Source organism: Cornus florida, unplaced genomic scaffold, assembly GCF_030987335.1.
Source record: "Cornus florida cultivar Cherokee Brave unplaced genomic scaffold, ASM3098733v1 CherokeeBrave_3.0.0_Hap2_Chr02, whole genome shotgun sequence".
Classification (NCBI taxonomy): domain Eukaryota; kingdom Viridiplantae; phylum Streptophyta; class Magnoliopsida; order Cornales; family Cornaceae; genus Cornus; species Cornus florida.
In genome coordinates this window covers 78,509,251-78,524,076 of record NW_026775572.1, presented here as the reverse complement: position 1 = coordinate 78,524,076, position 14,826 = coordinate 78,509,251, and positions in this window count along the sequence as shown.

Sequence of the window (14,826 nt, the reverse complement as noted above, 5' to 3'; positions counted from 1 at the left end):
TTATTCAGGGCATATCTCTCTGCTCGAAACTCGATTTTTGACACTGTTTCTTCCGTTGTTTATATTTTCTCATTTTGAATCTTTTACGTTCATGGAGTTTTGCCGTTTGAGCGCGTCTGCTCAAATTTTACTTTTTAGGACCCGCCGAGACTCGTTCGGGGCACTTTTTGAGATTTTCTATAAATAGGGGGACTTAAAATTAAAAAGTCATCTTCTCCCTCTCCATGCATGACCAGAATCTACTATGGTAGCCCAAGGGGGCTGCCACCCTTCTTCTTTCATTTGAACCTTCTTCCCTTTGTTAAAAAGTCGAAGTGCCTTCATGTTTTGTGTTTGTCTTGGCTACGCGCATCTTTCCCCCTTATTAGAACCCATTTTTGGCCAAATTTTGAGTTTGGGTTTGAAGTCAAGTTGTGATTTTGATGGGGCTTCTTGTGGGTTCATGTAGATCGTGTTGTCCCCGACAAAACCCTTCGGTATTGTCGGATTCGGAGCACTTTTTTTTCGGTGGGCTTTTGAGATTTTCATCTCAAATTGAGGTAGGGGATGTTTTAGGGTTATATTAATGTTGTATTGATTGTTATATGAGCATATACAACTTGTGAGCATGCCTTGTTCAAGTTATAGAATTTAATTTAATTATTTGCTTTATTTAAGATTTAATTCTCATGATGCTAGGCAACTTAGAATTAAATTGTGGCATGCTAAAAATTTAGGCCTTGGTATGGTGGTTGATATATATTAAATTGGGATTATTTGAATAAGAATTGCAAATTTTATTTAATATTTATCTTTTGTGAAAGCTTAACTCACCTAGTTGTATCAAGCATGGAATCAACTTGTAATGTGATATTAAAGTAGACCTTAGTGAGTTCTTTAACATATATTAAATTGAGGACATTTAGATATGTTTGAAGATCTAGAGAAAATTAATTAATTAGCTTAATTAATTTTATTTTTAAGTGTTGTAGTCACTTAAATTGATTTTGGGTATAATATATATGAAGACTATGCTATGTCCTTTAACATATATTAATTTGAGTTTATTTGGGATTAATATAAAATCTAGAGACTTTTCATGTTAGGTTAAAAATTCCTTTTAAATGTAGTGAAATTAATTACCTTGTGAGCATATTACTAATTGGATGTAGAATTAGTACTTGGGGCCTTTTAAAATGGTAATTGGACTTAGCATGATATAGAATATCATTGATTTGTAAAGCTGTTTAAATATATATTGTGTAGGTATATAGCTTGTTAGAATATTACAATTGTTTACCTTGAAAGCTTGTTACTAAATTGAAGTTTATTTAGTACTTGTGGCTTAGGATAGTAATGTGACTCAATTGTTGTAAAATATTCTTACTTTGTATGTAAATTGCATATTGAGAACATGACATGTCATATACTATTTAGACTTGAACTCTAGGACATGGTTTATGTGAATTCAACCTTACTTGTGCATGCAAATTGATTCCTAGACATTATTTGAGATGTATAAGTTTGGTTTAACTTATTGATTTTGCATAAGTTTTGAACTTATTGTTTTTGGAGACTTGTAAGGATCATACTCATGTGATGGCTAGGATTTACCTAAGTCATATGAAGTGCGCAATAGGTAGTACCTTATGGGTCGTAATTACCCAGAATAACTTATACACGTGCGCACTAGGTAGTACAGTACGGGCTAGTAACCCGGAATAACTCAATTTGTCTGCAGCCAAGGATCCTAGTCTTTCCACTATTTGATTTCACATTCAATTTCAAGTTGTTAATCATGGATTACTTGTAGCTTTAGAATTGATGCTTACTTTAGATATTTGAATCCTATTTAGTATACTTGAACTTGTATACTTGCTCCGTGAGTTTAAATTTCATTTAGTATGCTTGTGCCGTGTATACTTGTTTTATGCGATCTCTTTTAGCTTAGTATACTTGTGTTCGTATACTTGATTTACGAGATTTCCATATAAAATGTATACTTGTGTACATATGTTTAGACATTGCATGACTTGTCTTAATATGGTTTAGTATACTTGGAAATGTATGCTTGTATGTTGTGTAGCATGTTTTAACAATGTTTATACTTGAGCATGTATCCTTGTGCACCGTTGTTCACTTTAAATTGCATGAGTAGCTTAGGATGATCCCTGAGTCTCACTTGACATAGACGTTAGGTGGCATGAGCCCCTTTGACATGTTTCACCTTAAGGTGATTGAATTGTAAAATGCTAGGTCGATGCATGCTCATCTCCTACGAGTAGCTTTATGTTACTCACCCACGTAGTGGGGACATTTTTCAGGTACCAGGATCAGGATTCGAAATTCACATCATGCTTGGATGATTTGTAGACTTGAAGTTCTCATTTCTTGTAAATGTTGGCTTGAAATGCCATTTATAGCTTAATATGTCAAAATGTGTAAATTTGATTCTATTTTTGTAATGTGTACATAAGTACACTCTTTACAATGTATTTGACATGTATGAGATGAGGCCATAGGCCAATGACATCTAATTTGTATCCTATGTAACTTTTAACTTCATGAAATATTATGAAAATATTGAAAAATGCCGAGTCATTGCTTCACTATGCTTGCATCGGGTGTGGGAATTCCATTTTTATTCTTTCATAGAGTCTTATAAATCATGTTTGAAGTATAGGCGAGGGCCAAACGGTAATTTGAAATCATTTGTTAATTTTGGTTTTCAAATTTCCCTTTTCTTGTTCATTTTTGCCTTTTTGCCCGTTGGCGGGTCGGATTTTGTATCAGTGGTACTTTTAAGCCGTGGACAATTGTAGCGCATCCAAATAGGTAAGTTACGGTTGTGTGCATGGTCGTTTCCGGGCAAACCTTCTTCTTTGGTGAAATGAGCCTCCTATGGACTCATTTTGAAATTTTGTTGCATAATCTGATCTAGGGGCATTCTAGACCTTTTACATCAGTTTTAATTTCTTCTTTCAACATGGTTGAATAGAAAATGTGATTTTAGGGGGGGTTCTTTTTCGTGTTTTTCCAGAAAATGTCGTCTTGGTACCGTAAATCCCTCGTGAAGTTTCAGCTTCCAGTTGCATTTTAGTAACTTTTTGGCTTTCATGACCAAATTTCAAGGAGGGGCATTTTGGGCATTTTACAGTGAGTTTTTTTTTTAATTCTCTCACGAGTCACGTAGAAAACTCGATTTTAGGGGGGTTTCTTCTTCGTGTTTTTCCAGAAAAACTCGTCTTCACCTCTGTTTCAAGCCTCAGTTCTGGAAAACCTGTTTTAGACCCTTGCTGTCAGCATGGGCATGCCATTGGGCACCGGCGCGCGCGCCGGCATGGGCGCTGGGCGCACATGGGGCATGTCATGGCCTTCGTCGGGCCGCCGCGACGTCAAAACTTCAAATACTCGTTTCTCCCTCATCCGGACTCCAAATCGAGTGAACTTTTTTTTTAACTTGATTAATTTTTCACTATCTTTCCAATGGTATGCTCGGTTGCACCTGTATCTTCCTGGATAATTACCAGTTTACCCTTTTAGCCTTAAGTGCTCGTTTTTCTTTGTCATGCCGTTTCTCCTTCGTCCGGACTCCAAATCATGTGATTCTTAAGTCCATCTTGATTAGGTTTTGCGTTGTCCTTCCAGCGGTGTGCTCGGTGGCACCCGAGTCCACAGTTTTCAGAAATGACTATTTTGCCTCTAAGGGCTTATTTGTCATATTTTTATCTTTTGCTTCCGCATCAGTTCTCATTGAGTTCCACGACCTTATGGAAGGTCACTTTGACTTCTTAGAGTCTTGTTTTCTATTTTCGCTTCCGCAGTTCGGATCCGTTATCGGGTCAATCTTCGGTTCATCATAGGACGCACTAGCTTGAAAAACCAGGGCCGTCACAATATTTCTTGACCATTATATATAATGTTTCTCCCCAATTTAGTCTTTTTCTAGCATGTGTAAAGGGTTGGAGTGGATTCATTTTCCTAGTCTTCTATTTCTGAATTTATTTTCACTAAAGTTCTTGTAAGTTATTGTTTTATGCATTTTAAATTCCTAAGTTTAGTGACAAACCAACAAACCTCTATATACCCTTTCATCATTTTAAAAGTGATTTTAGATATCTTAGTTGTCATAAACTAGCAGTCCCAGTGGTTCGACTTACTCGACCAAGAGCCCTATTTTACAATGATTTGTGCTATTGCAAAGGTTGATGCATAATTGTCATACCGATCACTATCAAAATTATAGTAATTAACTACCAAGTTTAAAACAGCAAAATACAACTAATTAATTAAAACACTTAAACAATTAATTCCAAATAACAAAATTAAAAAATAAATCAAATAAGTCAATTAAATTACCACAATAGAAAATAATTAAACAACTAATCCAATACAATGGCACATAATCAAATAAAATGCGACTAAATTATAAATGAAATAAAACTTAAATACCAGGAATATCCTTTTAAAATTAGGGGTATTACATTCTTCCCCCATAACAATAGGAATTCCGTCCTCGGAATTCGCTCTTACCTTCTTCCAATATTTCAGGAAATTGCGAGCGAATCACATCCTCCTGTTCCCAAGTGGACTCAGCCTCATGGTGATGACTCCACTGAACACAAACTAATGGAATAACCTTGTTACGAAGGATTTGATCTCGCCGGTTGACAATATGACACGGTGGCTCCAAATAAGTTGCATCCGGCTACAACTTTATCTCCCCAACATCGATATGCTGATACCGATCCTCATCTCGTAGAAATTTCCACAACATGGAAACATGGAATACGTTGTGTACGCGATCCAAATTATCCGGAAGTGTCAACCGATAAGCAATAGCTCCAACTCGATCCGTAATCATAAATGAACCGACAAATCGTGGTGGTAATTTCCCTTTCTTTCCAAAGCGCATGACTCCTTTCATAAGAGACACTTTGAGTAGAACCTGATCCCTAACCTGAAACTCCAAAGCACGAGTACAACGATCAGCATAACTCTTCTGCCAACTCTGGGCAGTACGCGTGTGATCCCTAATAAGAGCTATCTTCTCCGAAGTATCCTTGATGAACTCAGGACCCAAGAATCTGTTCTCCCCAATCTTCATCTAACAAACAGGCGATCGACACGGTCGGCCGTATAATGCCTCAAATGGTGCCATCCCAATAGTCTTCTAGAAACTATTGTTATAAGCAAACTCCACAAGTGGTAAATAATCCTCCCAGGGACCCTTGAAATCAAGAACACATGACCAGAGCATATCCTCCATGATCTGATTCACCCGCTCAGTCTGTCCATCAGTCTGAGGATGATAAGCAGTGCTAAGATGCAACTCTGTACCCAAAGCCTGCTGAAAACTCTTCCAGAATCCTGACACAAAGCTCGAATCCCTGTCTGATATAATAGACAATGGAATGCCATGTAACTTCATAATCTTGGTAATGTAAAGTCTTGCCAACTGCTTCGAAGTGGAGTCAGTATGAGTAGGCAAGAAATGAGCTGATTTCTTCAGTCTGTCCACGATAACCCAAATGGAATTGTGATCCTTGAAGGAAATTGGCAACCCTTCCACAAAATCCATAGAAATCCTCTCCCATTTCCACTCCGGTATCGGCAGTGGAGGCCTCTAGTGATCAATCTTAACCATCTGACAAGTACTACACTGCGAAACAAAAAAAGTAATGTCCTTCTTCATACCTGCCCACCAAAACTGCTGCTTCATATCCTGATACATCTTGTCTCCTCCTGGATGAACAGAAAACTCAGAGTGGTGAGTCTCAGTCATCACATCCTTCCTCAAATCATCAACAGAAGGTACCACCAAACGGCCCTTGTACCTCAAACCTCCATCAGTCCCAACATAGTAGAATGGAACCTCTCCGGAAGCTATCTCTGTAACTTTGTCAATACACTGTTGATCCGTGAGTTGTGCCTTCAAAACTTTGTGAATGATAGAAAGTGTAACTACCATGCAAGCCATGAAAGCATCTGACAATTCATCAATCTTCTTCAATGCATTCCACTCAGTATTGAATAGAGCGGAAAGACTACCAACAGGTCGGCGACTGAGCGCATCCGCCACCATATTCGTTTTCCCTGGATGGTTTTGTATAGGAGAGTGATAGTCCTTTACAAACTCTAACCATCTGCGCTGTCTCATGTTCAACTCCCACTGAGTGAATAAATACTGCAGACTCTTGTGATCGCTGAATAATCTGAAGGACTCACCCAACAGATAATGCCTCCAAATACGTAAGGCAAAGACCACAACTGCCAACTCCAAATCATATGTTGGATAATTAAGCTCGTGAGGCTTAAGCTTTCGAGATCCATACGAAATCGGTCACTCCTCCTACATCAAAACACATCCAAGAGCCTACAAAGAAGCATCTGTGTAGACAAGATACTCTATTCCGCTCTGTGGGGTAAACAAAATTAGCGCAGAAGTCAACCTAGTCTTTAGCTTATCAAAAGCTTTCTGACAATGTTCATCCCACATGAACTATACACCCTTTTTAGTCAGATGAGTGAGTGGTCCCGCTATCTTTGAGAACCCCTAGATGAACCTTCTATAATATCCTGCCAAACCGAGAAAACTCCGAATCTCGGTAGGTGAAATAGGCTGTCCCCACTCAACCACCGCTGAAACCTTGGCCGGATCCACTGCTATCCCCCTTTCTGACACCACGTGACCCAAAAATTTCACCTCCCACTGCCAAAATTCACATTTCTCGAACTTGGTATACAACTGGTGCTCACGAAGCGTCTACAAAACTATCTGAAGATATCTAACATTATCGTCCTCGGACCTCGAGTAAATCAAAATGTCATCTATGAAGACAATGACAAATTGATCCAAGTAAGCCCTAAAGACTCTATTCATTAAATCCATGAAAACCGCTGGTACATTAGTCAACCTGAACGGCATCACCCAAAACTCATAAGATCCACATCTAGTGAGAAACGATGTCCTCGGAACATCCTGCTCCCGAACCCGAAGTTGATGACATCCAGACCGTAGATCAATCTTAGAGAAATAAGTAGCTCCCTTCAACTAATCAAACAAGTCATTAATCCTGGGCAAAGGATACTTGTTACGAATCGTAACCTTGTTTAACTCCCTGTAATCTATACACAAGCGGAGCGAATCATCCTTCTTCTTCTTCACAAATAAAACCGGTGCCCCCCAAGGTAAAGTACTCCTTCAAAAGCTGCTGAATCTGATCCCTCAGCTCTCGCATCTCCACAGGTGCCATCCTATACGGTGCCCTAGCAATAGGCGTTGTGCCTGGAGCTAAGTTTATCACAAAGTCGATCCCACGACTAGGTGGCAACCCTGGAGTCTCCTAAAATACATCCAAAAAATCCTATACAATTGGTATGCTATCCAATGATACAGTAATCCCCTCCTCTGTCTCCTACTCTATCCGAAACAAATAGGTGCTAGTGTCCCCGTTAAAACGTGGCACAGCAACGACGTAAACATCCTAACTAGGTATGGTAACCATAATAGACTCACCCAAAACAAACAACTTAAGCATGGAAGTGATAACCAATCCATCCCGAGTATCACGTCATAAGTGTGCATGTCCAGGACAAAAGATTGGCTAGAAATTTGAGTCTACCAATATCTAGTGTCACAGGCACATCATTCTCATGAAAAATGACAGTATTGCCCAACAGTGTAGTAATATCCTGAGGTCTACTGCATACGTGTGTCACCAACCAATCCATGAAAATCGCATGTTTCTAAATACTCCGTAGAGCAAAACACATAAGGTAAAACGAAATGCTCCGCAATCGTCCCATTTTTAGATTATGGTTCTATCCTGGGAATGCCTCCTTCCAAACCAAACCTACTATATTGAATTACACAAGTTCTCTTATAAACTTCTTGGTAATCAACTTGTCTCCACACCATGTATTTACAAGGAACTATTTGCTTGCCTGTTCCACAAACCCCAATCACTCCACTGGGATAATCATCTATTATTGCAACATAATCATCCCAATATAGTTTAATAAAACCATATATATCACAAAAATATTATCACACAACACAATAAAGATAGCCAAAACTGCTAGTTCACTTTATTAAGAACTTTTCCAAACCATAAACTGTCAAACGAATAGTCATAAAATATTCTTTAACAGAATCTTAGCGTACGTGATTCAACTCGTACTACACTTTTACTAGCACCTCCTCTACTACTAGTAATTAAAAGTACTCTTACAAGAGTAGTCATCTTTGAACTCCGATGCCCTCCATCTTAGATGCTCCGGTATCTCCTCCATCTTGATCTTCTTTAGGGTCTTCCTCTCCGCTTGGTTCAGCTTTGAGTACCACAGAAGTTGTGTTAGGTCCACAGTATAGTGGCCAATCCCGCACACCCAAAACCTTCCTTGCCTTGTACTACGAAAGAACACCCATTGGAATTAATTCTTTAGTCTCCAACTCTACCTTTTTGGTCGGCCTTCGTAGTGGAATCGTTGGGGTAACCTTTCTCTTCCTTAGGTCCTCATTTACCTTCATCGCGGACCACATCCTTTCCCTAGTGCCAAACATTCTGAAATTACAGAATAAGATTGATAACAGTACTTTCTAATGAATCGTAAAGGAATACTATGAATCCTAAACTTACGCTCTAATCAAGAGAAAACGCTACGCGGAAGTCTTAATACGAAACATTCTAGAGATACTTGAACCTGGAGTGCTCTGATACCAACTGTGATACCCCTCGGATCCGAGACATGGGTTGATCAGGCCCAGGCCCAAACCCGAGGGAATATCAAACAATTAATATTTTAAAAGCGAACATAGATGACAAAATGAATTAAGAATAAATATTACAAGCTAGAAGAAACTAAAATAAAACTCTTTAAAATAAAAACTTAAATCCCAATAATCCAAAAACCACCAATAGATTAAACAACTCAGGAATCCATCTCTAGTGGACCCCTAATAATAATCCAAACTGAAAATAGTGATAACTGAAAGGAATATCCAAAAATAAACTATGGAGAGAGTCCTACATCGTCGAAAGAGTGAGTAGTAGGCTCTGCTCAGCATGATCAGGCCTAAGTCTGGAACTGACGAGTACCTGAAAAAATAAAAGAGTGGGTTAGGCCCACATGTAAGTCCTGATCAACTACAATCCAAACAGGAATCTAATACGCAGATACATCCTAGATAGACTCAACAATATCTAGAGTAGTCCATATATGTATATATACTATAGGACGCTCACTAGTCCAATAGGTCTGTCTCAGCCTGAGTAGAGATACCATGTAAATCGCACATTACGTGGTCATGTGTACCTAGACCTACCAGGGAACAACAACTACTGTCCAGCTATCCATCCTAGGCAATATATGCGCCCTAACCATGGTCCTGAGACTTAAGCTCATACCATGGCACCATATAATAAATATATAAAGTCCGTATTCCTAATACAAAATATCATCCATCTGTATAGTGGTCTGATACATGTATAACAACTCCATCCTGAAACCATAGTAGGTCATTCAATTATTTAATTGACATGACATAAGTAGGTGATGGACTTAACCTATATGATTAATCCATACCTTAATCCAAGTTAGGTAGAACCTAGTGTTTGGACTAGTCCATACCTAGTATGTCACCGTCCCATACCAGTACATACAATCCTCCGGTTAACAAAGTTGACAATACAGTATTAAATAGTCATCAACCATAATATGCACAAGATAAATTAATCCATATACATAAATATTAGGTATTCAATACAGGGCCTTAAATCATATCCAATGTTGTAAACTCCTATAACATATGAAGCCATTTACATCCTCCAACAAGATCCATGAATTGATACAATTTAGTACAATTGAAGTACCAATTAAATTAATACTAAGTATAGGTGATTTTAATTAATTCACTATCCCTATAACACTGGAAAAATATATGATTATATATAATTAGATTATATATAGAAAACCTTACACAGTTCCAGTAAATAAAACTAGTAAAACAGTGAGCAAACCACCCATCTTCTCTTAGGTTCATCTTGCTCAAATCTTTAATCCAGTTATGAATTTATATTTTTTCACCATAATACTAGCCTTATACAGTCCCACACATCATTTAAAACCATTTAGATTAATTGCAGAAACCCTGAAAACCCAAACAGTTTTAAAAAAACCACGTTACAGTGCCTTTCAAGAACAGCAGGCTCTAAAAATGAGAGCCTGCGCCATGTTTTCACCTAGAGCCGGCTCTAGGATCTTAGCGCCGGCTCTAAGACACCAAGAGCCGGCTCTCCCCTATGGGAGCCGGCTCTAAGAAGGTTGGGAGCCTTCTCTCCCTCCTCTTAGCAGCCTCGTCCATTCTAGCTTCGTTTTCTTCACTTCAGTGATTTACCAAACCTCTGTAATGTGTTCTAAATCTTATTCTAGGTTCAATCTTAGTCCTAAATAAATTTTAGACCACTGATATCCAATTAAAAAATGTATGGAACACAAGTTTTAAAGCAACGATTTCAGAAATTTAGTTAGTAGTTTAACGCAACTCAAAACAGATTTATTCCATGAATTTTAAATACTGTTTTAAATACCTGTTCTAGGATTTAGTCTTAGACCCAGATCAATTACAAGGCATCCATTCGGATTACTAACCTCCATTAAACAAAACTTAAATGTGAACAACAAGAGGAACAAATAACAGAATATCACAGATTTATGCAAACCAGTTAAGTCCACGAGATCAAATAAAATTTATATATGTATAAACGACTTGTTATAATGTTTGTTTAAATCCATTTTAGTCTTTATTAAATCCCTGGAGTCTAACTAGGCATGCACTTCACACGAATTAACGGGAAAGAGAAGAATCAGAGACTTGCCTTTGAGTTTCAGATTTGAAACTCAACACCACTGTTCTCTGCATTGTCTGTTAAACTCCCCACTACTGTTCCATAAAACCACGTTCCTTCCTCCTTGATCCCACCTAGCCTTCCTCTCCTATCTCTCTCTATTTTCCCTCTGTATCTCACGGTCTCTGCTTTTACAGAACTTACGTTTATTTTCCTAAAACCCTAAACCGTGTATTGCTTTATATTTATAGGTGTATATTAGCACTAACCCTAATCCATGTACAATTAGAGGCTAAGCCCTAATTCAAATCCTAATTGGCCCATGAAACTATCCAAGTTATAACATACGGCGGCTACCTTTACGTGAATTTTAATCCAAAGTTTAAAACTGTAACTTAAAAAAATACTAACTCAATTTTATACTATCATAATTATAGTAATTAACTACCAAGTTTAAAACAGCAAAATACAACTAATTAATTAAAACACTTAAACAATTAATTCCAAATAACAAAATTAAAAAATAAATCAAGTAAGTCAATTAAATTACCACAATAGAAAATAATTAAACAACTAATCCAATACAATGGCACATAATCAAATAAAATGCGACTAAATAATAAATGAAATAAAACTTAAATACCAGGAATATCCATTTAAAATTAGGGGTATTACACCGTGGTTAAAATTAAGACTTTTTCCTAACTCATTGACAGGGGCAGCTTTTTCATGGTATATACGTTTACCTCCTAACTCTGTTTTTAATTGGCCATAGATGGAGGAGTTATTTCACAATCAGTTCTACAGAACAGAGACGGAACCAACTCTGTCCGATTTATCCAGGCTGAGCCAATTGCCTAGTGAATCGGTCGAGACATTTCTTGCAAGGTTTAGAAAGGCAAAATGAAGATGCCGTATACCTTTTCCAGAACAGGAGTACATCCGTCTAGCTTTGAATGGCCTTGATTTTGAACTTCGGAAGAGGTTTGAAAGAGTCCCATTTCGTTACATGTATGACTTGGCTGAGAAAGCTGCCAGGTATGAGTTGGTCCTCAAGGAGGAAAAGGAATGAAAGAATTCCTCGAAAGGTACGTACTATAGGGATCCCAATTATGAAGTTTTTTCAACCGATGTGGTTGAGGAAGAAGATCTTGATTCTAATCTTGCTGAATTTATTATTAAGAAACCTTATGTATGTGAGGCTTTGACAAAATTGAAGGCATCTACCAGTGGTACTCAGCCATTGACTTCATCAGCCAGGAAGGGTACGGCCAATACTGGTAAGGTTTATAACAAATTTTTGATCATTTGTTGGCCGACAAACAAATTGTTCTGCCAAAAGGACACAATATACCATCAGCCACTGATTTAAAAGGAAAAGATTTCTGTAAATTTCATAATTCATTGAATCATACTACTAACAATTGTTATGTATTTAGAAATGTATTGCAGAAAGCAATTGATGAATGTGTATTAAAATTTCCTAAAAAGAAGCCGAAAATGATGGGGATTGATGGTGATCCGTTTCCTAATATTGTAAATACCAATGTTATCAGCCTGGCAACTGAGAAAGCCACTAATAATGGTAGACAAGAAAGATCACCAAAAGTTCTTGATAGTTCGTCATCGGCCAGCAACGATGAACAAAGGGTAAAAGACTTGGAAAATCAGTTGAGAGAAGCTCAAATTGCCCTCATCAACCACAGCTGTTACCCAAAATGCAAAGGCTGTAGGGATAATCAGGATAAGACGAGCCATTTTCAATTGACCAGGAAGTGTAGTGTCTATGAGAGGTTGGGTTATCAGCCTAGACAAAATCATGAAGAAGTTAATCGGCCAGTATTTAGAGAGAATGGGCCGAGGGCAGTAAGAATCATTCATTCAGAAAGATTTGTGGCCGATAGAGTTCTGTCAGAGCAACATTCTTATCCTAGTTTCAAAAGGAAACCAGCAATCCAGTCAAAAATATGGGTTCAAAAGGGGAAAGAATCTAGCCGTGTAAAAACGGTTAAACCTCCTTTGGTTGATCATGGAAGATGGACTTGACTGGATCATCCGAAGTTTTCCAAGTAGCCTCCTACACGTACTTAAAAGAGGAGGATGCAAAGGAAAAATGCAGAACTTAAAAGAAAGAGGATAAAATTGACCAGGTTCAGCCAGCTAAGGAAGATGAACCAGAGGAGGCCAAAGACATGGAGGTTGCTATAACTTTTTGGGAATGAGACATCCTCTTATGAGGAGAAAGATGATCAGCTAGATCAAGATCCCAAGCATGCAGCCAAGTATAGAATTCGTTTTGGCTCCCTTCTGGATGAGGTAAATTGTAACATGGTATTTGTTTTACCCTCTATTTTTGAAGCAAGGACAGAGCCAATGATGAACAGGGATGTCAAATAAGCCAAACTTAAAGAGGAGGCTGAATCATCAAAAATCAAGAATGAATTGAAGAGTTCATCGGCTGGGGTAGGATTGGTCTCTCCAGGCCAAATAACTCAGGCCGATAAAATTATGTTTGAGAAACTACCTTTGGCCATGACACAACAATTGAGGCCATTGTATATTAAAGTATGGGTTGAAGGTCAGCCAATTAATTGACAATGGTTCGATGGTAAATGTCATTCCAGCAACTACTTTGAAGAAATTGGGCAAAACTATAGATGATGTGGTTCCAACTGATGTAGCCATCAGTGGTTTTAACGGGGGATCTAGTAATACCAAAGGTATTCTGCCTTTGGAAATTACTATTAGTGATAAAATATCCTTCACGGCCTTCTTTATCATTGATTCAACTGCGGCCTATAATCTCCTTTTAGGCCGAGATTAGATTCACCCTAATATGTGTATCCCATCAACATTGCACCAAATGTTGATTTTTTGGGATAGAAATGAAGTAAAAATTGTTGAGGCTGAAAAAAAACCCTTTATAGCCAGGGTGTATTCGGCCGAACCTTCACTTTATGACGAAACTATTGTACCTATCAACTTTGTAGGCATCAACAGGATGGGTCGACCAGTAGCAGCAACAATGAAGAAGAACTTGATTAATACTGATATTGAAGAGTTATTGACAGAAGTAGCTCGGTTGAAAATTGATATTTTCAGGTCGACTATCAAAGAAATTGAAGATGTTTCTAATGGATCACACGACTAAAGAAGAAATGAAGCGGCAAGCTTTTAGGGCCGCTTGTATAAGACTGAAAGCATATTTGGTTGAAAAGAGATTGGCCAAAGAAGAATTGTTATATGAAGAGGTATCAGCCAGCACGACCGATATAGTTCAAGAAGGTTTCGAAAAATTGGATGCAATCCAAATTGAAGATCTGGAGCCAGCCCCTTCTAGGATGGAAGATAATAAAGTAGAAGTGCAAGATCCCTCATTAGAAATTAATGTTGGTACCGAAAGATATCATTGGCCATTATTTGTTAGTGCTTTGCTTAAGCCTAATTTTCAGGCCGATTTGATCAAGTTACTAAAGGAATATAAGGATTGCTTTGCTTAAAGTTATGAAGAGATGCCTGGCTTATCAAGGGAGTTGGTAGAACACAGATTACCTATCAAGAAAGATTTTCAACCTTATAAACAACCACAAAGGAGGAAGTCCTTAGAAGTGATGCTCAAAATTAAGAAAGAAATTGAAAGACTTCTTAAGGCAGGCGAACAGTTAGGTATGTGGAATGGTTATCTAATGTTGTTCCAGTAATAAAGAAAAATGGCAAACTTAGGATTTGTGTGGATTTTCGTAATTTAAATATTGCCACTCCAAAAGATGAATATCCAATGCCATTGGCTGATCAACTTATTGATTCGGCTGCTAAGCATGAAATATTGTCTTTTATGGATGGCCATTCAAGTTATAATCAAATCTATATAGCGAAGAGGATATTCACAAAATGGTTTTTATATGTCCAAGGTCAATTGGCACTTTTGAGTGGGTTGTGATGCCATTCGGCCTGAAGATTGCAGGGACTACTTATCAAAGGGCAATAAATTCAATCT